The 27,063-nt window shown below is 45.1% G+C and overlaps 1 protein-coding gene across 1 annotated transcript in view; it reads right to left on the bottom strand.

Moving 5' to 3' along the window:
* Positions 1-26,860, bottom strand: part of LOC135549498 (hippocalcin-like protein 1) — a 98,240-nt gene extending 71,380 nt beyond the window's left edge. The window contains exon 1 of the mRNA XM_064979509.1: positions 26,515-26,860. The gene's annotated coding sequence lies outside the window, so the exon portion shown is untranslated. The remainder of the gene's footprint in view (positions 1-26,514) is intronic.
* Positions 26,861-27,063: the final 203 nt, after the last annotated feature.

Below are 27,063 nucleotides of genomic sequence, written 5' to 3'. Positions count from 1 at the left end.
AATAGAAGCCACTTCCTGTTTTGATTTTCCTCAGGGATTCACCTGCAATATCAGTTCTGTTATACTCACAGACAATATTGTGACAGTTTTGGAAACTTTAGAGTGTTTTCTATCCAATACTAATAATCAAATGCATATATTAGCAACTGAGACTGAGTAGCTGGCCGTTTCCAATGGACACCTTTTCATCCAAGCTACTCAATACTGACCCTGCAGCCATAAGAAGATAATAAAGCACTGCAGCCCATGGAACATTTAGAATAGACCTGATGCAGCCCATGGAACATTTAGAATAGAACTGATGCAGCCCATGGAACATTTAGAATAGACCTGATGCAGCCCATGGAACATTTAGAATAGAACTGATGCAGCCCATGGAACATTTAGAATAGACCTGATGCAGCCCATGGAACATTTATAATAGAACTGATGCAGCCCATGGAACATTTAGAATAGAACTGATGCAGCCCATGGAACATTTAGAATAGACCTGATGCAGCCCATGGAACATTTAGAATAGACCTGATGCAGCCCATGGAACATTTAGAATAGACCTGATGTAGCCCATGGAACATTTAGAATAGATCTGATGCAGCCTGATGCAGCCCATGGAACATTTAGAATAGACCTGATGCAGCCCATGGAACATTTAGAATAGAACTGATGCAGCCCATGGAACATTTAGAATAGACCTGATGCAGCCCATGGAACATTTAGAATAGAACTGATGCAGCCCATGGAACATTTAGAATAGAACTGATGCAGCCCATGGAACATTTAGAATAGAACTGATGCAGCCCATGGAACATTTAGAATAGACCTGATGCAGCCCATGGAACATTTAGAATAGATCTGATGCAGCCCATGGAACATTTAGAATAGATCTGATGCAGCCCATGGAACATTTAGAATAGACCTGATGTAGCCCATGGAACATTTAGAATAGACCTGATGCAGCCCATGGAACATTTAGAATAGAACTGATGCAGCCCATGGAACATTTAGAATAGACCTGATGTAGCCCATGGAACATTTAGAATAGACCTGATGCAGCCCATGGAACATTTAGAATAGACCTGATGCAGCCCATGGAACATTTAGAATAGACCTGATGCAGCCCATGGAACATTTAGAATAAAACATTTCACCAACATTCTGTTAAACATCTCTAGAATGATCAACAGCCTTCTGTTCTAGACCATAAGGACAGGGAGGGACTCATCAAGTATTTAGTCTCATTTAAACCAGGGATGTTGGATATGTCCCACACTACTTTAGACCAGAGCCATATGGACCCTGCTGTCATGTAGGACATAACTATACTCTGCCAGTAAACCTCCCCCATGTGACTGGGTTAACCATCGAAATACAGGGCCAGTTGATGGATCTGAGAGGGAGTGTGTCCCCTAAACGAAACCCTTTACCCCTATGGGGCCCTGGTCAAATGTAGTGTACTACATAGGGAACAGGGTGATACTTGAGACACAGTCGGAGAGACAGCCCTTCACATCCTCATCTGTTGATTAGTAAATCACTGAACGTTTAAAATACTAAATAATTGGATGTTTGAAAGTGGTTGGCGTATCTGTCTGTACGTGTTTTTAATTGATAGGAGAGGAGCTCACGAGTATGTTAATGCATATTACAGAGACAGAGAGAGAAGCACACTCTCCACTGTGTCCATTTACTCACTAGCATGTTAATGCATATTACAGAGACAGAGAGAGACAGAGAGAGACAGGGAGAGACAGAGAGAGAAGCACACCCTCCACTGTGTCCATTTACTCACTAGCATGTTAATGCATATTACAGAGACAGAGAGAGACAGAGAGACAGAGAGAGACAGAGAGAGACAGAGCGAGACAGGGAGAGACAGGGAGAGAAGCACACCCTCCACTGTGTCCAGTTACTCACTAGCATGTTAATGCATATTACAGAGACAGAGAGAGACAGAGAGAGACAGAGAGAGACAGAGGGAGACAGAGAGAGACAGAGAGAGACAGAGCGAGACAGGGAGAGACAGGGAGAGAAGCACACCCTCCACTGTGTCCATTTACTCACTAGTATGTTAATGCATATTACAGAGACAGAGAGAGACAGGGAGAGACAGGGAGAGACAGGGAGAGACAGAGAGAGACAGGGAGAGACAGAGAGAGACAGGGAGAGAAGCACACCCTCCACTGTGTCCATTTACTCACTAGTGTGTTAATGCATTTTACAGAGACAGAGAGAGACAGGGAGAGACAGGGAGAGACAGAGAGAGTCGGAAAGAGACAGAGAGAGACAGAGAGAGACAGAGAGAGACAGGGAGAGACAGAGAGAGTCAGAGAGAGTCAGAGAGAGAAGCACACCCTCCACTGTGTCCATGTACTCACTAGCATGTTAATGCATATTACAGAGACAGAGAGAGACAGGGAGAGACAGGGAGAGACAGAGAGAGTCGGAAAGAGACAGAGAGAGACAGAGAGAGACAGAGAGAGACAGGGAGAGACAGAGAGAGACAGGGAGAGACAGAGAGAGACAGGAAGAGACAGAGAGAGTCAGAGCGAGACAGGGAGAGACAGGGAGAGAAGCACACCCTCCACTGTGTCCATTTACTCACTAGTATGTTAATGCATATTACAGAGACAGAGAGAGACAGAGAGAGACAGGGAGAGACAGAGAGAGACAGAGCGAGACAGGGAGAGACAGGGAGAGAAGCACACCCTCCACTGTGTCCATTTACTCACTAGTATGTTAATGCATATTACAGAGACAGAGAGAGACAGGGAGAGACAGGGAGAGACAGGGAGAGACAGAGAGAGACAGGGAGAGACAGAGAGAGACAGGGAGAGAAGCACACCCTCCACTGTGTCCATTTACTCACTAGTGTGTTAATGCATTTTACAGAGACAGAGAGAGACAGAGAGAGACAGGGAGAGACAGAGAGAGTCAGAGAGAGTCAGAGAGAGAAGCACACCCTCCACTGTGTCCATGTATATGTTAATGCATATTACAGAGACAGAGAGAGACAGAGAGAGACAGGGAGAGACAGAGAGAGACAGAGCGAGACAGGGAGAGACAGGGAGAGAAGCACACCCTCCACTGTGTCCATTTACTCACTAGTATGTTAATGCATATTACAGAGACAGAGAGAGACAGGGAGAGACAGGGAGAGACAGGGAGAGACAGAGAGAGACAGGGAGAGACAGAGAGAGACAGGGAGAGTCAGAGCGAGACAGGGAGAGACAGAGAGAGACAGGGAGAGACAGAGAGAGACAGGAAGAGACAGAGAGAGTCAGAGAGAGATGCACACCCTCCACTGTGTCCATTTACTCACTAGCATGTTAGTGCATAGTACAGAGACAAGGAGAGACAGGGAGAGACAGAGAGAGACAGAGAGAGACAGGGAGAGACAGGGAGAGATAGAGAGAGACAGAGTCAGAGAGAGTCAGAGAGAGAAGCACACCCTCCACTGTGTCCATGTACTCACTAGCATGTTAATGCATATTACAGAGACAGAGAGAGACAGGGAGAGACAGGAGAGACAGGGAGAGACAGAGAGAGTCGGAAAGAGACAGAGAGAGACAGAGAGAGACAGAGAGAGACAGGGAGAGACAGAGAGAGACAGGGAGAGACAGGGAGAGACAGGGAGAGACAGAGAGAGACAGAGAGAGTCAGAGAGAGAGGACACTACCACGCCTTACCCTTGTTGTTGAGTCATTGTGAGTGTCTCTCCAGTGAAGTGACCATTACCAGTGAGTGTAATTTCTTGTATAAATTGACATAGTCAAGTGTCAATATATTCTGTCCTCTTCTGAACTCTGTAGCCAACACACAGTCAAGCAAGACTAATGTACAGTCAAGCGAATATAGCTCTGTGTGTGTTGACTGAGGCAATACTTTGTCATGGGAGAGATGTGAGCTCTGCTCTGCTCGGTCACCCAAGACTGAGGTTATTGTAAGGTAAGGTTACTGTAACCCCAAGGTTAACTCTGCATTGTTGGGAATGCACTTGTAATTAAGCATTTCCCGGTAATCTCCACACCTGTTGTATTCGGCGCATATGACCAATAAAATTGGATTTATCTTGATTTGATTTAGTTCTGGATCTGAAAATGAAACTGCTGAAGCTACCAACATCTTGGACTAATCTTGAACAACTAATATATATATCCAGACAATCCTGGTGAAATAAATATTTCAGACACCACCAAGCTGCAGGAAGAAAGTCGGGAGTCTTCAGGAAGTAACAAAGTCGGGAGTCTTCAGGAAGTAACAAAGTCGGGAGTCTTCAGGAAGTAACAAAGTCGGGAGTCAGCAGGAAGTAACAAAGTCGGGAGTCAGCAGGAAGTAACAAAGTCGGGAGTCTGCAGGAAGTAACTAAGTCGGGAGTCTGCAGGAAGTAACTAAGTCGGGAGTCTGCAGGAAGTAACTAAGTCAGGAGTCTGCAGGAAGTAACTAAGTCGGGAGTCTGCAGGAAGTAACTAAGTCAGGAGTCTGCAGGAAGTAACTAAGTCGGGAGTCTGCAGGAAGTAACTAAGTCAGGAGTCTGCAGGAAGTAACTAAGTCGGGAGTCTGCAGGAAGTAACTAAGTCAGGAGTCTGCAGGAAGTAACTAAGTTGGGAGTCAGCATGAAGTAACTAAGTCAGGAGTCTGCAGGAAGTAACTAAGTCGGGAGTCTGCAGGAAGTAACTAAGTCAGGAGTCTGCAGGAAGTAACTAAGTCGGGAGTCTGCAGGAAGTAACAAAGTTGGGAGTCTGTACGAGGTCAGTCTGTATGAAGTCAGAGTCTGTATGAGGTAACTAAGTCAGAGTTTGTATGGTAGGGATGTTACGTGGACCGTATTACTGCTACACCGGCGGTTAGGAAGGCAGTCAAATTCCATGTGATGGCTTCAAATCAAATCAAATCCCGATGCTTTAGTCACGGTATTAGGCTTCTACGTGCTCTGATGCTGCTGATTAGCAACCTACCAAACTTGCTAACTGCCTGGTACTCAGCACTCTATTGTCCCTCTAATCACTCTGACATCAATGAAAATGTAATTGAAAATCTAATCAAACACTTCATGAGAGCCCTTGAGCTCATGTTGCGCAACATTTCTATCGGCTATGAAATTGAGAAAAGAGTGATGGCCTCTACTAAAAAGAGGATGATCCCATCAGCTTTATATAGACTAGGCCTACAATATTTATTTTTCAACTTTCCTATATTAAGCACATTGCTTCTCTTTACAAAAGGAGTATAGCCTACCTGGGCTGGCATGAAAATAAACCACAGGAAAAGTCAATGGTTTCTGAAAACAAGGCCGCCAAAGTTTCTTACTCAATCTCAAAGAAATGTTTCTGTTTGTCTGTCCGTCGTCATGAAGTCTCTTGTCACTTGGGAGTTTATTTTTTATATTTTTCACTATTTATTAAGTGCGTAGAGGACTGTATTTTTTATATTTTTCACTATTTATTAAGTGCGTAGAGGACTGTATTTTTTTTTATTTTTCACTATTTATTAAGTGCGTAAATGACTGTATTTATTTTATTTTTCACTATTTATTAAGTGCGTAGATGACTGTATTGTTTCCCCCTGCCCCTGTTGAGACATGTGAATGATAATGGTCCATTCTAAATTTCACATATATTATTTAGTACATGTAAAGACAAGATTAATTCAAGAATAGTCTGATGGGTGACAATATTAGTCTATCACTTGTGAATATGATGGCCAGCTTAACGCAAACAGCGCATACATTTTTTGCAACTTTTTCAAATCATAGTCGCACACCTCATGTAGCCTAGCCCATAGGCCTATATGTTTTAATAAAGTTAGTATCACACCTCATGTAGTCTGGCCCATAGACCTATATGTTTTGATAAGGTTTGTATCACACCTCATGTAGCCTAGCCCACAGGCCTATATGTTTTAATAAGGTTAGTATCACACCTCATGTAGCCTAGCCCATAGGCCTATATGTTTTAATAAGGTTAGTATCACACCTCATGTAGCCTAGCCCATAAGCCTATATGTTCTAATAATGTTTGTAATCACAGCTAAAGTGGCCAAATAACTTCTTAAAATGAAGCACATTAATCCACTTTACAAGGGGTGTAGAGCCTAACTGGTAAACATAAACAGTGAGTGAAATTCAAGTTTGGGGAAGATAATTTTCACCATAAATAAATGCACATTTATAATGAAAGCATTACATGCATAACTGCATTTGCGGTCACTTTTGATAATGATGTTTTCCCGCTAATGGAACAATTGTGATTGTATTCTACTGCCATGTGCGAATTGTTGGGCTTATAATGTGAATAAATAGCCTAATAGTTTATCAACATTATAAGCTAAACGTTCTGATCTGCTGCGTCAGGTTCATTACTGAAAAAATAATGAAAATATGTTTTATGCTAGTGGTTGTATTAATTTGGGATCTATCGCATCCCACAACTGTCCCAGACTATGTTTGGAATATTTATGTCCTCGCAAAGAATACAATAGGTCCCTTATAGTATTTTTGTACTATGGGGGATAGTAGATTGACATAATAGGCTGGCGCTTTTGCTGTTCGTTACTCATCTCGTTGGCTGACGAAAAGTAAAATGGGGACAGTTCTTCCAATATCTTTAATATGCGCATCGGAGTTGAATAAAGATGCGCGCAGTTGCGCGTGTAGCCTGTGAGAAAGACCCGATCAGGTGACGAGGGCCATGTGAGGGAGGGGTGCTTTGGCACGCAGCCGGAAGAAGGGAATCTTAATGATTATATTCAGCCCAAGGGCACAACAGCCACTGGCTACAAAATACATGGATTTTTTTTCAGGGGCATTACGGCCACCTAAAGGGGATGCCGCCATTATCAGGAGTACACAGCCTGTGCAAAAAAAACAAAGCAGAACTCGTGCCTTTCATGCAACTTTTTTCAAATCATCATTAGAGTCGCATCATTCAGCCTTACAATTTATTAAAAATCGAATCAAATTAATTTATATAGCCCTTCGTACATCAGCTGATATCTCAAAGTGCTGTACAGAAACCCAGCCTAAAACCCCAAACAGCAAGCAATGCAGGTGTAGAAGCACGGTGGTTAGGAAAAACTCCCTAGAAAGGCCAAAACCTAGGAAGAAACCTAGAGAGGAACCAGGCTATGTGGGGTGGCCAGTCCTCTTCTGGCTGTGCCGGGTGGAGATTATAACAGAACATGGCCAAGTGGTTCAAATGTCAAAACATTCAAAAATCCGAACATATATGCCAACATTTATAGAACAAAGGCACATTAATAACTCTAAGTTAAGCATCTCGGAGGACCTATTTCTTTGTTAACCGCTCAACACAGAATAGCCACATGTGCAAACTCCCTCAAACTGTTTGGAGGAAACTACAAAAGAATATAAAATAATGCCACACAATCCCAAGCAAATCTTGTCTGCTAAATGAACTAGTGTAGCCCACAGCCATATGGCATAGTGAGATCAGGAACTAACATAAGGACATCTCAGAGGATCCTATTCTGTTCCCCTGAAATATATTACATTTCATTCATATCCTGTTTCTTTAGACCTGTCTAAAATAAATAATGGATTTATTGTGAAAGTGTAGGCTATATTGCATGGATTTATTAAACTTTTTCAAATGTAGATGTTCACAGCGGTATGAAGTAACTAAGTCAGAGTGAGTATGTAGTAACAAAGTCAGAGTCTGTATAAATGAACTAAGTCAGAGTCAGTATGAATGAACTAAGTCAGAGTCAGTATGAATTACCTAAGTCAGAGTCAGAATGAAGTAACTAAGTCAGAGTCAGAATGAAGTAACTAAGTCAGAGTCAGGGGAATGATTTCTGGACAGGACATTAAAGGTGAAATCCCCTCTCTCTCTCTCTCTCTCTCTCTCTCTCTCTCTCTCTCTCTCTCTCTCTCTCTCTGTGTGTGAGGGAAGGTGAATTTAATTATTTTAAAGTTGTTCTTCACAGAGGTGATGAAAAAGGAGGCATGAATAGAGAAGGCGCACCACGGGCTGTTTTCCAGCTGTCTGATGGGAAGACCTTGTTGCTGTAACTCTTCTTCAAACCCCTCTACCTCTCTCACCCGCTTCTATAACTCTTCTTCAAACCCCTCTACCTCTCTCACCCGCTTCTATAACTCTTCTTCAAACCCCTCTACCTCTCTCACCCGCTTCTATAACTCTTCTTCAAACCCCTCTACCTCTCTCACCCGCTTCTATAACTCTTCTTCAAACCCCTCTACCTCTCTCACCCGCTTCTATAACTCTTCTTCAAACCCCTCTACTTCTCTCACCTGCTTCTATAACTCTCCACCTCTCTCACCTGCTTCTATAACTCTCCACCTCTCTCACCTGCTTCTATAACTCTCCACCTCTCTCACCTGCTTCTATAACTCTCCATCTCTCTCACCCGCTTCTATAACTCTTCTTCAAACCCCTCTACTTCTCTCACCCGCTTCTATAACTCTTCTTCAAACCCCTCTACCTCTCTCACCCGCTTCTATAACTCTTCTTCAAACCCCTCTACCTCTCTCACCCGCTTCTATAACTCTTCTTCAAACCCCTCTACTTCTCTCACCCGCTTCTATAACTCTTCTTCAAACCCCTCTACTTCTCTCACCTGCTTCTATAACTCTCCACCTCTCTCACCTGCTTCTATAACTCTCCATCTCTCTCACCTGCTTCTATAACTCTCCACCTCTCTCACCTTTCTTCTATAACTCTCCACCTCTCTCACCCGCTTCTATAACTCTCCATCTCTCTCACCCGCTTCTATAACTCTCCACCTCTCTCACCTGCTTCTATAACTCTCCACCTCTCACCTGCTTCTATAACTCTCCACCTCTCTCACCCGCTTCTATAACTCTCCACCTCTCTCACCCGCTTCTATAACTCTCCATCTCTCTCACCCGCTTCTATAACTCTCCATCTCTCTCACCCGCTTCTATAACTCTCCTTCAGAACTCTCTCCCCTCACCCCTCCTTCAGACCTCTCTCCCCTCACCACTCCTTCAGACCTCTCTCCCCTCACCCCTCCTTCAGACCTCTCTCCCCTCACCCCTCACCCCTCCTTCAGACCTCTCTCCCCTCACCCCTCCTTCAGACCTCTCTCCCCTCACCACTCCTTCAGACCTCTCTCCCCTCACCCCTCCTTCAGACCTCTCTCCCCTCACCCCTCACCCCTCCTTCAGACCTCTCTCCCCTCACCCCTCCTTCAGACCTCTCTCCCCTCACCCCTCCTTCAGACCTCTCTCCCCTCACCCCTCCTTCAGAACTCTCTCCCCTCACCCCTCCTTCAGACCACTCTCCCCTCACCCCTCCTTCAGACCTCTCTCCCCTCACCCCTCCTTCAGACCTCTCTCCCCTCACCCCTCCTTCAGACCTCTCTCCCCTCACCCCTCCTTCAGACCTCTCTCCCCTCACCCCTCCTTCAGACCTCTCACCCCTCACCCCTCCTTCAGACCTCTCTCCCCTCACCCCTCCTTCAGACCTCTCTCCCCTCACCCCTCCTTCAGACCTCTCACCCCTCCTTCAGACCTCTCTCCCCTCACCCCTCCTTCAGACCTCTCACCCCTCCTTCAGACCTCTCTCCCCTCACCCCTCCTTCAGACCTCTCTCCCCTCACCCCTCCTTCAGACCTCTCTCCCCTCACCCCTCCTTCAGACCCCTCACCCCTCCTTCAGACCTCTCTCCCCTCACCCCTCCTTCAGACCTCTCTCCCCTCACCCCTCCTTCAGACCTCTCTCCCCTCACCCCTCCTTCAGACCTCTCCCCTCACCCCTCCTTCAGAACTCTCTCCCCTCACCCCTCCTTCAGACCTCTCTCCCCTCACCCCTCCTTCAGAACTCTCTCCCCTCACCCCTCCTTCAGACCTCTCTCCCCTCACCCTCATTCAGACCTCTCTCCCCTCACCCCTCCTTCAGACCTCTCTCCCCTCACCCCTCCTTCAGAACTCTCTCCCCTCACCCCTCCTTCAGACCTCTCTCCCCTCACCCCTCCTTCAGACCTCTCTCCCCTCACCCCTCCTTCAGACCTCTCTCCCCTCACCCCTCCTTCAGACCTCTCTCCCCTCACCCCTCCTTCAGACCTCTCTCCCCTCACCCCTCCTTCAGACCTCTCTCCCCTCACCCCTCCTTCAGACCTCTCTCCCCTCACCCCTCCTTCAGAACTCTCTCCCCTCACCCCTCCTTCAGACCTCTCTCCCCTCACCCCTCCTTCAGACCTCTCACCCCTCCTTCAGACCTCTCTCCCCTCACCCCTCCTTCAGACCTCTCTCCCCTCACCCCTCCTTCAGACCTCTCTCCCCTCACCCCTCCTTCAGAACTCTCTCCCCTCACCCCTCCTTCAGACCTCTCCCCCCTCACCCCTCTTTCAGACCTCTCCCCCCTCACCCCTCTTTCAGACCTCTCTCCCCTCACCCCTCCTTGTCACGCCCTGACCGTAAGAGCTTTCTATGTCTCTATTTTTGGGTTAGTGACTAGGGTGGGTATTCTATGTTCTTTTTCTATGTTTTTTGTATTTCTTTGTTTTGGCCGGGTATGGTTCTCAATCAGGGACAGCTGTCGATTGTTGTCTCTGATTGAGAACCATACTTAGGTAGCTTTTCCCCACAGGGGTTTTGTGGGTAGTTGTTTTCCGTATCAGTGTTTGCACCGAACGGGATTGTTTCGGTTTCATTTATTCTCTTGTTATTTTGGTATTTAGTGTTCAGTTCAATAAATAAATATGAACACTTACCACGCTGCACCTTGGTCCTCTCCTTCCAACAGCTGTTACACTTCAGACCTCTCTTCCTAATCTTAACCCTTTAACCTGACCCGTAAACTTAACCATAACCCCTAGCCCAGCTAATGTCAGCCACCTAGCTAGAATTCGTAACATATCACATGTATGTGTATAATTCGTAACATATAGCACATTTAGAAAATTTGTTACATATTGTACGTTTTGCAAATTCGGATCTTATATAATACACATTTTAATTTGTAACATACAATCTGTCACAACCTGATCTGTTTCTCCTGTCTTTGTGCTTGGCTCCACCCCCCCTCCAGGTGTCGCCCATCTTCCCCATTATCCTCTGTGTGTTTATACCTGTGTTATCTGTTTGTCTGTTCATCTTGTCAGCTCTTACCAACATGTTTTCCTGCCTTCCTGTTTGTCTAGTTCTGCTTCTCAGTTTTTCCCGGTTCTGACCAGTCTGCCTGCCCGGACCCCGAGCCTGCCTGTCGTCCTGTACCTGCCAGACTCGGACCTGATCACGAAACCCTACCTGCCCTGACCCCGAGCCTGCCTGTCGTCCTGTACCCGCCTGACTCTGACCTGATCACGAACCTCTACCTGTCCTGTGTTTCTAATAAACGATCTGAGAAGTGTACTATCTGCCTCTCTGCATCAGGGTTATATCCTGAGTCTTGATAGTATCACATGATAGTATCCAAAAATGAATAGGCTACCTGGGACGGCAGGTAGCCTAGTGGTTAGGGTGTTGGACTTGGGACTGAAAGGTTGCAAGATCAAATCATCAAGCTGACAAGGTATAAACAAAAAATATTGTTCTGCCCCTGAAAATGGCAGTTAACCCACTAGGCTGTCATTGACAATAAGAATATGTTCTTAACTGACATGCCTAGTTAAATAAAAGTAAACATTGTTTTTGAAAAATACATACCATAGGAAAACTAACATATCATATTTACATACTGAATAATACTAAATGCTGTGAGAACAGGTTGAAAATAACACATTAGGAGACAGAACAGTATGTAGAGTATAGCAAAAACACAAAACGGAATTCCATTTGCTCCGTTCCAGCTGTTATTATGAACCGTTGTCCCCTCAGCAGGCTCCTGTGACACACACACGCAGGCACACACACGCAGGCACACACACGCAGGCACACACACGCAGGCACAAACACGCAGGCACACACAAGCATGCACACATACATTCCAGGGCCAGAGGTTACAGCTTTCCCAAATATGGTTAAAAAAAATCCAGCATATACTGTCAGGGGAGAGAGAAAAAGCCTGGGAAACAACCTCAATCTAGTCTGCTATGCTAACTTCCCACATTCTAGAAGTCTAGTCTACTATGCTCACTTCCCACATTCTAGAAGTCTAGACTGCTATGCTAACTTCCCACATTCTAGAAGTCTAGTCTACTATGCTAACTTCCCACATTCTAGAAGTCTAGACTGCTATGCTAACTTCCCACATTCTAGAAGTCTAGTCTGCTATGCTAACTTCCCACATTCTAGAAGTCTAGTCTGCTATGTTACCTTCCCACATTCTAGAAGTCTAGTCTGCTATGCTAACATCCCACATTCTAGAAGTCTAGTCTACTATGCTAACTTCCCACATTCTAGAAGTCTAGACTGCTATGCTAACTTCCCACATTCTAGAAGTCTAGTCTGCTATGCTAACTTCCCACATTCTAGAAGTCTAGTCTACTATGCTAACTTCCCACATTCTAGAAGTCTAGTCTACTATGCTAACTTCCCACATTCTAGAAGTCTAGTCTACTATGCTAACTTCCCACATTCTAGAAGTCTAGACTGCTATGCTAACTTCCCACATTCTAGAAGTCTAGTCTACTATGCTAACTTCCCACATTCTAGAAGTCTAGACTGCTATGCTAACTTCCCACATTCTAGAAGTCTAGTCTACTATGCTAACTTCCCACATTCTAGAAGTCTAGACTGCTATGCTAACTTCCCACATTCTAGAAGTCTAGTCTGCTATGCTAACTTCCCACATTCTAGAAGTCTAGTCTGCTATGTTACCTTCCCACATTCTAGAAGTCTAGTCTGCTATGCTAACATCCCACATTCTAGAAGTCTAGTCTACTATGCTAACTTCCCACATTCTAGAAGTCTAGACTGCTATGCTAACTTCCCACATTCTAGAAGTCTAGTCTGCTATGCTAACTTCCCACATTCTAGAAGTCTAGTCTACTATGCTAACTTCCCACATTCTAGAAGTCTAGTCTACTATGCTAACTTCCCACATTCTAGAAGTCTAGTCTACTATGCTAACTTCCCACATTCTAGAAGTCTAGACTGCTATGCTAACTTCCCACATTCTAGAAGTCTAGTCTACTATGCTAACTTCCCACATTCTAGAAGTCTAGACTGCTATGCTAACTTCCCACATTCTAGAAGTCTAGTCTGCTATGCTAACTTCCCACATTCTAGAAGTCTAGTCTACTATGCTAACTTCCCACATTCTAGAAGTCTAGTCTACTATGCTAACTTCCCACATTCTAGAAGTCTAGACTGCTATGCTAACTTCCCACATTCTAGAAGTCTAGACTGCTATGCTAACTTCCCACATTCTAGAAGTCTAGTCTACTATGCTAACTTCCCACATTCTAGAAGTCTAGTCTGCTATGCTAACTTCCCACATTCTAGAAGTCTAGTCTGCTATGCTAACTTCCCACATTCTAGAAGTCTAGTCTACTATGCTAACTTCCCACATTCTAGAAGTCTAGTCTGCTATGCTAACTTCCCACATTCTAGAAGTCTAGTCTGCTATGCTAACTTCCCACATTCTAGAAGTCTAGTCTACTATGCTAACTTCCCACATTCTAGAAGTCTAGACTGCTATGCTAACTTCCCACATTCTAGAAGTCTAGACTGCTATGCTAACTTCCCACATTCTAGAAGTCTAGTCTACTATGCTAACTTCCCACATTCTAGAAGTCTAGTCTGCTATGCTAACTTCCCACATTCTAGAAGTCTAGTCTGCTATGCTAACTTCCCACATTCTAGAAGTCTAGTCTACTATGCTAACTTCCCACATTCTAGAAGTCTAGTCTGCTATGCTAACTTCCCACATTCTAGAAGTCTAGTCTGCTATGCTAACTTCCCACATTCTAGAAGTCTAGTCTACTATGCTAACTTCCCACATTCTAGAAGTCTAGTCTGCTATGCTAACTTCCCACATTCTAGAAGTCTAGTCTGCTATGCTAACTTCCCACATTTTAGAAGTCTAGTCTACTATGCTAACTTCCCACATTCTAGAAGTCTAGACTGCTATGCTAACTTCCCACATTCTAGAAGTCTAGACTGCTATGCTAACTTCCCACATTCTAGAAGTCTAGTCTACTATGCTAACTTCCCACATTCTAGAAGTCTAGTCTGCTATGCTAACTTCCCACATTCTAGAAGTCTAGTCTGCTATGCTAACTTCCCACATTCTAGAAGTCTAGTCTACTATGCTAACTTCCCACATTCTAGAAGTCTAGTCTGCTATGCTAACTTCCCACATTCTAGAAGTCTAGTCTACTATGCTAACTTCCCACATTCTAGAAGTCTAGTCTGCTATGCTAACTTCCCACATTCTAGAAGTCTAGTCTGCTATGCTAACTTCCCACATTCTAGAAGTCTAGTCTGCTATGCTACCTTCCCACATTCTAGAAGTCTAGTCTGCTATGCTAACTTCCCACATTCTAGAAGTCTAGTCTGCTATGCTAACTTCCCACATTCTAGAAGTCTAGTCTACTATGCTAACTTCCCACATTCTAGAAGTCTAGTCTACTATGCTAACTTCCCACATTCTAGAAGTCTAGACTGCTATGCTAACTTCCCACATTCTAGAAGTCTAGAATGCTATGCTAACTTCCCACATTCTAGAAGTCTAGTCTACTATGCTAACTTCCCACATTCTAGAAGTCTAGTCTGCTATGCTAACTTCCCACATTCTAGAAGTCTAGTCTGCTATGCTAACTTCCCACATTCTAGAAGTCTAGTCTACTATGCTAACTTCCCACATTCTAGAAGTCTAGTCTGCTATGCTAACTTCCCACATTCTAGAAGTCTAGTCTGCTATGCTAACTTCCCACATTCTAGAAGTCTAGTCTACTATGCTAACTTCCCACATTCTAGAAGTCTAGACTGCTATGCTAACTTCCCACATTCTAGAAGTCTAGACTGCTATGCTAACTTCCCACATTCTAGAAGTCTAGTCTACTATGCTAACTTCCCACATTCTAGAAGTCTAGTCTGCTATGCTAACTTCCCACATTCTAGAAGTCTAGTCTGCTATGCTAACTTCCCACATTCTAGAAGTCTAGTCTACTATGCTAACTTCCCACATTCTAGAAGTCTAGTCTGCTATGCTAACTTCCCACATTCTAGAAGTCTAGTCTGCTATGCTAACTTCCCACATTCTAGAAGTCTAGTCTACTATGCTAACTTCCCACATTCTAGAAGTCTAGTCTTCTATGCTAACTTCCCACATTCTAGAAGTCTAGTCTGCTATGCTAACTTCCCACATTCTAGAAGTCTAGTCTACTATGCTAACTTCCCACATTCTAGAAGTCTAGTCTGCTATGCTAACTTCCCACATTCTAGAAGTCTAGTCTGCTATGCTAACTTCCCACATTCTAGAAGTCTAGTCTGCTATGCTAACTTCCCACATTCTAGAAGTCTAGTCTGCTATGCTACCTTCCCACATTCTAGAAGTCTAGTCTGCTATGCTAACTTCCCACATTCTAGAAGTCTAGTCTGCTATGCTCACTTCCCACATTCTAGAAGTCTAAATTGCTATGCTCACTTCCCACATTCTAGAAGTCTAAACTGCTATGCTAACTTCCCACATTCTAGAAGTCTAGACTGCTATGTTAACTTCCCACATTCTAGAAGTCTAGACTGCTATGCTAACTTCCCACATTCTAGAAGTCTAGTCTGCTATGCTACCTTCCCACATTCTAGAAGTCTAGTCTGCTATGCTAACTTCCCACATTCTAGAAGTCTAGTCTGCTATGCTCACTTCCCACATTCTAGAAGTCTAAACTGCTATGCTAACTTCCCACATTCTAGAAGTCTAGACTGCTATGCTAACTTCCCACATTCTAGAAGTCTAGACTGCTATGTTAACTTCCCACATTCTAGAAGTCTAGACTGCTATGCTAACTTCCCACATTCTAGAAGTCTAGTCTACTATGCTAACTTCCCACATTCTAAAAGTCTAGTCTGCTATGCTAACTTCCCACATTCTAGAAGTCTAGACTGCTATGCTAACTTCCCACATTCTAGAAGTCTAGACTGCTACGCTAACTTCCCACATTCTAGAAGTCTAGTCTGCCATGCTAACTTCCCACATTCTAGACGTCTAGACTGCTACGCTAACTTCCCACATTCTAGAAGTCTCGTCTGCTATGCTAACTTCCCACATTCTAGACGTCTCGCCCTGCATGTCATGACGAAGGGGGACTAAAAATACCTCACACACACACCCACACGACTCTCATCAGAAAGGCCCTCTAAGCGAGAATTTCCCCTTCACCAGAGATCATGTGGCACCGTGTGTGTGTGTGTGTGTCACTGGGAGAGCTGAGCTGAGAGAAGAGGCCCTAGCTACCTGGGAGTACATTTCCCACAATACACTGCTTCAGCCTGTACTAATCTGTACTCTATGTGCTGGATAGCAGGTGAAATAAAATCTGTCGGTGAGACCTAGAGCAAGGCACTTAAAATTAAATTACTCCTGTAAGTCTCTCTGGATAAAGAGTGTCTGCAAAATGATGACAACATCAAATGTAATTCCATTTCAGGCAGACATGACACCCACCATCTCAGATCTGAAATCGTTTCCATAGTTAGAGAGAGAAGATGAGCACCTCCTATACCATTATTTTGGTTGAAATATTAGTTTGATCTCTGAGAAATTAAACTAAATTGATTTCACCCAAATTTGGCAATTTTAACATTTACAGGATTCCATTTAACATTCATTAAAGAAATGTATAAAATACTATTATTATTTAACAATGAGTAAGACAACAAAAAAATCTAAAAATAAAATACCTTATTTAGATAAGTATTCAGACCCTTTGCTATGTGACAAGAAATTGAGTTCAGGTGTATCCTGATTCCATTGAACATCATTGACATGTTTCCTCCAATTGTTTGAGGTTCACCTGTGGTAAATTCAATTGATTGGAAATAATTTAGAAAGGCACACACCTGTCTGTATAAGGTCCTACAGTTGACAGCGGATGTCAGAGCAAAAACCAAGCCATGAGGTCGAAGGAATTGTCCATAGAGCTCTGAGACAGGATTGTGTTGAGGCAGAGATCTGGGGAAGAGTATCCTCAAAACCATTCTGCAGCATTGAATGACCCCAAGAACACAGTTGAACACAGTTGCCTCCATCATTCTTAAATGAAAGAAGTTTGGAACCACCAAGAGTATTCCTAGAGCTGGCCGCCCGGCCAAACTAGGCAATCGCGGGGAGAAGGGCCTTGGTCAGGGAGGTGACCAAGAACCAGATGGTCACTCTGAGAGTCCTCCAGAGTTCCTCTGTGGAGATGGGAGAACCTTCCAGAAGGACAACCATCTCTGCAGCACTCCACCAATCACGCCTTTACGGTAGAGTGGCCAGACGGAAGCCACTCTTCAGTAAAAGGAACATGACAGCCCACTTGGAGTTTGCCAAAAGGCTGGGTACTGGACTTCCTGACGGGCCGCCCCCAGGTGGTGAGGGTAGGTAACAACATCTCCTCCCCGCTGATCCTCAACACTTGGGCCCCACAAGGGTGCATTCTGAGCCCTCTCATGTACTCCCTGTTCACCCATGACTGCGTGGCCAAGCACGTCTCCAACTCAATCATCAAGTTTGCAGACGATACAACAGTAGTAGGCTTGATTACCAACAATGACGAGACAGCCTACAGGGAGGAGGTGAGGGCTCTGGGTGTGTGGTGCCTGGAAAACAACCTCTCACTCAACATCAACAAAACAAAAGAGATGATCGTGGACTTCAGGAAAAGCAGAGGGTGCACCCCCCTATTTACATCGACGGGACCGCAGTGGAGAAGGTGGAAAGCTTCAAGTTCCTTGGCGTACACATCTAGGACAAACTGAAATGGACCACCGACACAGACAGTGAGGCGAAGAAGGCGCAACAGAGCCTATTCAACCTCAGGAGGCTAAAGAAATGTGGCTTGTCACCTAAAACCATCAAACTTTTTTACAGATGCACAATTGAAAGCATCCTGTCGGGCTGTATCACCGCCTGGTACGGGAACTGCATCCCCCACAACCTCAAGGCTCTCCAGAGGCTGGTGCGGTCTGCCCAACGCATCACCGGGGAAAACTACCTGCCCTCCAGGATACCTACAGCACCCGATGTCACAGGAAGGCTATTGGCCCATTCCTCCAAAACAGAGCTGGTGTAACTGAGTCAGGTTTGTAGGCCTCCTTGCTTGCACGCACTTTTTCAGTTCTGCCCACAATTTTCTATATGATTGAGGTCAGGGCTTTGTGATGGCCACTCCAATACCTTGACTTTGTTGTCCTTAATGTACATTTGGAAGACCCATTTGCAACCAAGCTTTAACTTCCTGACTGATGTCTTGAGATGTTGCTTCAATATATCCAACTAATTTTCCTCCCTCATGATGCCATCTATTTTGTGAAGTGCACCAGTCCCTCGTGCAGCAAAGCACCACCACAACATGATGCTGCCACCCCGTGCTTCACGGTTGGGATGGTGTTCTTCGGCATACATGCCTCCCACTTTTTCCTCCAATCATGACGATGGTCATTATGGCCAAACAGTTATATTTTTGTTTCATCAGACTAGAGAACATTTCTCCGAAAAGTACAATCTTTGTCCCCATGTGCAGTTGCAAACCGTAGTCTGGCTTTTGTATGCCGGTTTTGGAGCAGTGGCTTCTTCCTTGCTGAGCGGCCTTTCAGGTTATATCGATTTAGGACGCGTTTTACTGTGGATTTAGATACTTTTGTACCCGTTTCCTCCAGCATCTTCACAAGGTCCTTTGCTTTTGTTCTGGGATTGATTTGCACTTTTCGCACCAAAGTTCGTTCATCACGAGGAGACAGAACGAGTCTACTTCCTGAGCGATATGACAGCTGCGTGGTCCCACGGTGTTTAGACTTGCGTACTATTGTTTGTACAGACGAACGTGGTACCTTCATGTGTTTGGAAATTGCTCCCAGGGATGAACCAGACTTGTGGAGGTCTAAAAAATAAATTCTGAGGTCTTGGCTGATTTATTTTGATTTTCCCATGATGTCAAGCAAAGAGGCACTGAGTTTGAAGGTAGGCCTTGAAATACATCTACAGGTACACCTCCAATTGATAAATGATATATATTAGCAGAAGCTTCTAACGCCATGACATCATTTTCTGGAATTTTCCAAGCTGTTTAAAGGCACAGTCAACTTAGTATATGTAAACCACTGCAATTGTGATACAGTGAATTATAAGTGAATTAATCTGTCTGTAAACAATTGTTGGAAAAAATGACTTGTGTCATGAACAAAGTAGATGTCCTAACCGACTTGCCAAAACTATAGTTTGTTAATTAACAAGAAATGTGTGGAGTGGTTGAAAAATTTGTTTTAATGACTCCAACCTAAGTGTATGTAAACTTCCGACTTCCACTGTATGTATATAGTCTTAATTCATTCCTACTTAGATTTGTGTGTCTGTTGTGTAATTTGTTAGATATTACTGCAATGCTAGAAGCACAAGACTTTTGCACAAGCAACCCGCAATAACATCTGCTAATTACGTGTTTATAACCATTACAATTGTATTTTATTTTGGATCAAGGGAAAGATGAACGGAGCAAAGTACAGAGCGATTGTTGATGAAAACCTGATCCAGAGCGCTCAGGACCTCTGACTGGTGCAAAGGTTCACCTCCTCACAGGACACAGCCAAGACAACACAGGAGTGGCTATGGGACAAGTCTCAGAATGTCCTTGAGTGACCCAGCCAGAGCCCGGACTTGAACCCGATCAAACATCTCTGGAGAGACCTGAAAATAGCTGTGTAGCAACGTTCCCCACCCAACCTGACAGAGCTTGAGAGGATCTGCAGAGAAGAATGGGAGAAACTCCCCAAATACAGGTGTGCCAAGCTTGTAGCGTCATACGAAAGAAGAAGAGGAAGACCAAGCAAATCAGTGTGTTTTGAACATTTCTCTCTCTGTCTTCTTTTTCTTTCTCCTCTTCCTCTCAACTTCCTCCATTCTCCAATCTCCTCCAGCGGGTCCAGTCCTCATATCAGACTTCTCTTGTTCTCTCTTACTCTCTCAAGCTTTTTATCCCCTCCTCTCTCTCTCTCTCTCTCTCGCTCTCTTTTCTTCCACTCTCCCCCTCACTCTCTCAGTGTTCTCTCTCTCTGTGTTCTCTCTCTCTCTCTCTCTCTCTCTCTCTCTCTCTCTCTCTCTCTTTCTGTCTCTCTCTCTCTTCTCTCGCTCTCTCTCTCTCTCTCTGTGTTATCTTTCTCTCTCTCTCTCTCTCTCTCTCTTTCTCTCTTTCTCTCTCTCTCTCTGTGCTCTCTCTCTATCTGTGCTCTCTCTCTCTCTCTCTCTCTCTGTGTTCTCTCTCTCTGCTCTCTCTCTCTCTCTCTCTCTCTCTGTGCTCTCTCTCTCTCTGTGCTCTCTCTCTCTCTCTCTGTGCTCTCTCTCTCTCTCTCTCTCTCTCTCTGTTCTCTCTCTCTGCTCTCTCTCTCTCTCATGCTGATGACACAGTACTAAGTCAGCCCTTAGCTGTAGGAAGTGACAGGAAGCCAGAGCACCACTGCTGTGTGTGTGCGTAGCACTCCTGACAAAACCCTGTTGACTGATGGATGGCTGACCATGCACTAGAGCACAGCTAGCACCAGTCACTGTCTGAACTGACCACTCAGTACAGAGACCAGAATAAAGACACGTATTGACCAGGACTATTAGCGCCAGAAAGCAATAGATCATTTAGAGGATGTTCCGAGGGAAAGGGGGTGCTCAACTCAATATTAGGGAGGTGTTCCTAATGTTTGGTGTACTCAGTGTAGTACCACGTCTTCTAGGAGTTTTTCACCGTGTGAACAAAAATATGTTATTATTCCTGACATTACCCACAAATCCTGGATAACAGTTATAATTCAATAGGGTCCTTAGGTGTTTTTCACAGTCCTAGTGTAGCTGTATTCTGCTCCAGAGAGGAGAAACACACACACACACTTTCCAAAGCCTCTCAGAATGTCTGTATGACAGAGTGGAGAGAAGGCCCCTTACAGTCATTACAGCTGCTTATAAAATGCCTCCAACCTACACAGAGAGAGTTGCACTCGCTGCATGCATCCCAAATGCCACACTATGCCCTATATAGTGCACTATACCAGGGCCCATAAGGGAATAGGGGGCCATTTGAGCCACATCCCACCAGTCTGTTTGGATTGAAGATACATACACAGCTGGGGGGGGGGGATCCTAGCATAGCATTCTCCAGATTCTGTTCTGGCATAAGAGAGTCTCCTAAATTGAAAGGACACTTGAGGACTTAATAAAAGGAAAATTCCACCCGGGAACTATATTTTGGTATTTGTTTCATTAGTCCATTGTTGACCTAGTCCTATGTTGGTTTGCTTGTCAGCAATCAAGTTGTCAAGATGTGTAACTTTCAAAATACAGAAATCATCCCTGTAAGATGGGGTGGCAGGGTAGCCTAGTGGTTAGAGCGTTCTGCCCCTGAACAGGCAGTTAACCCACTGTTCCTAGGCCGTCGTTGAAAATAAGAATTTGTTCTTAACTGACTTGCCTAGTTAAAATAAAAGTTTTTTAAAAAAGATGCAAAGCTCTGACAAAAGGCTGTGAGGCCAACAACTCAGCTCAATACTCACAAGTAATACTGGCAACATTTTTATTTTTTATTTTTTATTTTTTATAGTCTTGGGCTATAGTCAGAGGTAGAACAGAGGTAATGAGAGGAGGAGAGCATGGATTTGTGTAGTGATATGATCTTGCAGGGTCATCAGTACCGAGTGTACATAATGCCTTATCTCAATCACAACAACCCAGAGATATTAACTCAACAACACCCTTTAGGCCCACTAATGGAGAGGAGAGGAGGATAGGAGAGGAGGAGGATTGGAGAGGAGGAGAGAGGAGAGGAGGGAGAAGGGGAGGATTGAAGAGAGAAGAGGAGAGAGGAAGGATGAGGGGAGAGAGGAGGATTGGAGTGGAGGAGAGAGGAGAGGAGGAGAGGAGAGGAGAAGAAGAGGGAGGATAGGATTGGAGAGGAGGATTGGAGAGGAGAGGAGGATAGGAGTGGAAAGGAAGAGAGAGGGGGAGAAAGGAGAGTAGGATTGGAGGAGAGGAGAGATTGTGGATGTACTGTAGTGTAGAAGAAAGGAGAGTGTAGGAGAAAGGAGAGTGTAGGAGAGAGGAGAGATTACGGATGTACTGCAGTGTATGGAAGGAGAGTGTAGGAGAAAGGAGAGTGTAGGAGAAAGGAGAGGAGGAGAGGAGGAGAGGAGAGGAGAAGAAGAGGGAGGATAGGATTGGAGAGGAGGATTGGAGAGGAGAGGAGGATAGGAGTGGAGAGGAAGAGAGAGGGGGAGAAAGGAGAGTAGGATTGGAGGAGAGGAGAGATTGTGGATGTACTGTAGTGTAGAAGAAAGGAGAGTGTAGGAGAAAGGAGAGTGTAGGAGAGAGGAGAGATTACGGATGTACTGCAGTGTATGGAAGGAGAGTGTAGGAGAAAGGAGAGTGTAGGAGAAAGGAGAGTGTAGGAGAGATTGTGGATGTACTGTAGTGTATGGGAGGAGAGTGTAGGAGAAAGGAGAGTGTAGGAGAGAGGAGAGTGTAGGAGAGAGGAGAGTGTAGGAGAGAAGAGAGTGTAGGAGAGAGGAGAGTGTAGGAGAGAGGAGAGTGTAGGAGAGAGAAGAGATTGTGGATGTACTGTAGTGTATGGGAGGATAGTGTAGGAGAAAGGAGAGTGTAGGAGAGAGGAGAGTGTAGGAGAGAGGAGAGTGTAGGAGAGAGGAGAGTGTAGGAGAGAAGAGAGTGTAGGAGAGAAGAGAGTGTAGGAGAGAGGAGAGTGTAGGAGAGAGGAGAGTGCAGGAGAGAGGAGAGTGTAGGAGAGAGGAGAGTGTAGGAGAGAGAGGAGAGTGTAGGAGAGAGGAGAGTGCAGGAGAGAGGAGAGTGTAGGAGAGAGGAGAGTGTAGGAGAGAGAGGAGAGTGTAGGAGAGAGGAGAGTGCAGGAGAAAGGAGAGTGTAGGAGAGAGGAGAGTGTAGGAGAAAGGAGAGTGTAGGAGAGAGGAGAGATTGTGGATGTACTGTAGTGTATGGGAGGATAGTGTAGGAGAAAGGAGAGTGTAGGAGAGAGGAGAGTGTAGGAGAGAGGAGAGTGCAGGAGAGAGGAGAGTCCGTCAAAGGCTTCATTAGGAAATGTGTTGATGATATTGTACCCACAATAACATTCCGGACATACCCCAAACAAAAACCCTGGATGAACGGAGAAATCCATAGCATGTGAAACAGAGACCAAACTGCAGCATTCAATGTCAGCAGAACAAACTCTGATGACAAGGTGGCGCGCAACGCATACAAGGCTTACAGACTCAAACTTTAATTGATCTTCGACCCCTCAGACTCTCGTTGCATGTGGCAAGGACTACAGACCATCACAAACTACAAGGTAAATCCAGCTGTGTGGTGTCAACTGAAGCCTCACTCACAGAAGAGCTTAAGAGCTGCTCGCTTCGAGGCAGACAATACCGAGCCATCCAGGAGGACACTCGCCGTTCTGGACGACCAGGTGCTTTCGCTCTCCTAGGCTGAAGTGAGGAAAACTCTCAAAAAGAGTGAATACTCACAAAGCTGCAAGCCAACATGGAATCCCCGGGCCGCATCCACAGAGTGTGTGCTGACCAGTTGGCAGGTGTCTTCTCAGACATCTTCAACCCCCCCCCCCGATTGAAGAGGTTGTAATCCCAACCCTCCCCTGTCCCAGACTGTAGTCCCAACCCACCCCTGTCCCAGGCTGTAGTCCCAACCCGCCCCTGTCCCAGGCTGTAGTCCCAACCCACCCCTGTCCCAGGGTGTAGTCCCAACCTGCCCTTGTCCCAGGCTGTAGTCCCAACCCTCCCCTGTCCCAGGCTGTAGTCCCAACCTGCTTTAATAGACCACTATTGTCTGGACAAGAGAAACACCTATGTGAGAATGCTGTTCATTGACTACAGTTCAGCATTTTAACACAATTGTTCCCTCCAAGCTCAGAGCCCTGGGTCTGAACACCACCCTCTGCAACTGGATCCTGGATTTCTTGACGGGCCGCCCCCAGGCGGTGAGGACTGGCAACAACACCTCCTTCACACTGACTCTTAGACCCAGGGATCCCCAGGGGTGTGTCCTTAGTCCTCTGCTGTACTTCCTGTTCACCCACGACAGTGTGGCATTGCACCACACCAACTCCATCATCAAGTCTCCATGACGACACCGCGTTTGCAGGCCTGATAATCAACAATGACAAGTCAGCCTATAGGGAGGAGGTAAGTGAACTGGCCTAGTGGTGTCATGACAACAACCTCTCTCTCACATCAGCAAAACAAAGGAGTTGATTGTTGACTTCAGGAAGCAGAGTCAGCAGTTTTAAGTTCCTCAAAGTCCACATCGCAGAGGACTTGACATGGACCAACAACAAAAGGTCAAGAGGTCGCAACAGCGTCTCTACTTCCTAAGGCGGCTGAAGAAATTCGCAAACCCCCCCCCCCCCTTCCCCGGGTCCTCTCCAAATACTTTCGCTGCACCATCGAGAGCGTTCTGACCGATTGCATCACAGCCTAGTACGGGAAATGGTCTGTCAGCGACCGCAAGGCGGGTGGTGAATAGGCTCAGGCGATATACCTGTTAGACCGTATCAACGGTTACAGCAGAGACATCTCTCTGACATCTCTCCTGGATCAAGATCCTTGTTGTTCACCAATGTGTTTAAAAATGTTTTGTTTATAGCACCCACTTGTTTGCACATTCAGTAATACCTTAGATGGTACTTAATGCAAATAAGTTGGAGCAGAGATTAGCTGTGTTCACCTAATAACCCTTTCAATGTATAAGAAAGACTGACTTGAGATCTGTCTAAGGGCAGCTTCCTCCAACTCCTTTACTGTAGGCTACTGATGGCACTCTTAACCAGATAATGCTCTTGCTATCACATTTATAAGATGCATTTGACCTTTAATTCACTAGGCAAGTCAGTTAAGAACACGAAGAACTAGAAACAATGGGTTAACGGGCAGAACAGATTTGGGGGTTTGAACTTGCAACCTTCCGGTTACTAGTCCAACGCTCTAACCACTAGGCTACACTGCCGCCCAATTAATGGCACACTACTAACAAATCTTAGCATGCGCTTGAAACGGACCCGGTAAGGCATCAGCAGTGATGGTTCCATTCATTCTCTCTCTCTCCGCCGTGCCGTTCAACTACCGGTAAACACTACAGGCCTTGATCTTAAGTATCGATGAAGTGGTTAAAACAGGGGATTTTACTGTGACTCATAAAATATTATTGACATGTTGTTTCTTTTAACAGGCGGGGAGGAAGTAAACCGTGACGCGAGAGGTCATTATAGAATGCAATTGCTTATTCTGCTATTTTATTTAGACTTTTGCAAGAGTAGGCTATGATATTAGGCCTATATCATATAACATGTAAATAGTATATGCCAAAGCATTGGTTTAATATGTTTGTTTTTATCTTTAGATTATGTAGGCTGCAACACTAGACTCAGGCTGATATCACTGTCAACAAATACACAGGATAGGCTAAATAACAAATATCGGTCCCGCTATGGGAAAGCATCAACTTAGCATAAGCCTCTGAGCTACATGTATAGGCTAATTATTAAAACCATAATCCTTAACGTCACTGCGTCCACACACGGTGACACCGTCTACTGTAGACTACTGTACAGCGCATCATAACCTAACACATTCCATAACCTATACAATTCAACAATCATTCAATTCCCAAACAACAGCATTACATCGTCTGAAGAGGGCAGAAGAATAGAACAACGTGAGATTCTGACAAGAAAGAAAGAGAGAGATTCCTAGGAGCACAGTGAGCGCACCGCGTCGTGAATGTTACCGTCCCATCTCATTCTTTTATCCCGCGTTTCAATAGATTCATTTAATACCTAAAAATGATAATCATATTTATGATATCGTTGTTGTTTTGCAATCATTGAATCCGCTTCATACAACCTATTGTATATGGGAAAGGGCTACCGTCCACGCATTGAATCCGCTTCATACAGCCTATTGTATATGGGAAAGGGCTACCGTCCAAGCATTGAATCCGCTTCATACAGCCTATTGTATCTGGGAAAGGGCTACCGTCCACGCATTGAATCCGCTTCATACAGCCTATTGTATATGGGAAAGGGCTACCGTCCAAGCATTGAATCCGCTTCATACAGCCTATTGTATCTGGGAAAGGGCTACCGTCCAAGCATTGCACACTCTATAATTGAACAAACAAAACATGATCATTAGGCCTATATAATGGAAACAACGGTTCTCCAAGACGAAATAAATATATTTCTTGCACATCTTTCAGCATATCTCAGAGAGAACACACGCGGTATTCGATCAACAATAGCGAGCCCAACGTACCCCTGCAACGCTGTCAAACCATTAACTATTCAAAACCGATATAAAACATTTCAGGCAGATGCGAAAGATGTGGTGATTGATTGGAAACAAGCATCATTCATTCATTCGGTTAATTCTTACCCTTTATCTAAGAGAGAGCTCCGCAAGCTCCTGATCACCGAGCGTCGCGATGGGGACGTGGAAGCGAGAGAGACGGGAAGAGATGGGGGGGAAGTTCGGTTTTGTCTGGCTGCGTCCTCCGGTCGATAGATGTGAGATGGGAGAGAGTCCGGACTGGCTGCTTGGAACACACAGCTACTGTCTCTACTTCTTTCTCTTCTTATGCTGCTACTGCGGCTGAGCCCTGCAAACCATGTTAACGTGACACCGTCACACTCAAGCCTCGTGAGACAACAACCAGCGGACACAGAGAGGCAGATAACGGGCGGGTGGGCGCGTGCTTCCACGGGGATAAGAGAGCGAGAGAGTTGGTAGATGGGATTTAAGGAGGGGGATGGGGGGGGGGGGGGGGTATCGGAGGGATTGCGTGGTAGGAGTTTAATTAGATAGCCATACGCCTATTGGCACAGCAGTTCGTGTGTCAGGGCGCACAGGCAGCTCTCTCTCTCTCTCTCTCTCTCTCTCTCTCTCTCTCTCTCTCTCTCTCTCTCTCTCTCTCTCTCTCTCTCT

Source organism: Oncorhynchus masou, chromosome 12, assembly GCF_036934945.1.
Source record: "Oncorhynchus masou masou isolate Uvic2021 chromosome 12, UVic_Omas_1.1, whole genome shotgun sequence".
NCBI classification, from domain to species: Eukaryota; Metazoa; Chordata; class Actinopteri; order Salmoniformes; family Salmonidae; genus Oncorhynchus; species Oncorhynchus masou.
The sequence above is the reverse complement of the archived record's forward strand: the minus strand, read 5'-3'. Positions and strand labels throughout refer to the sequence as shown.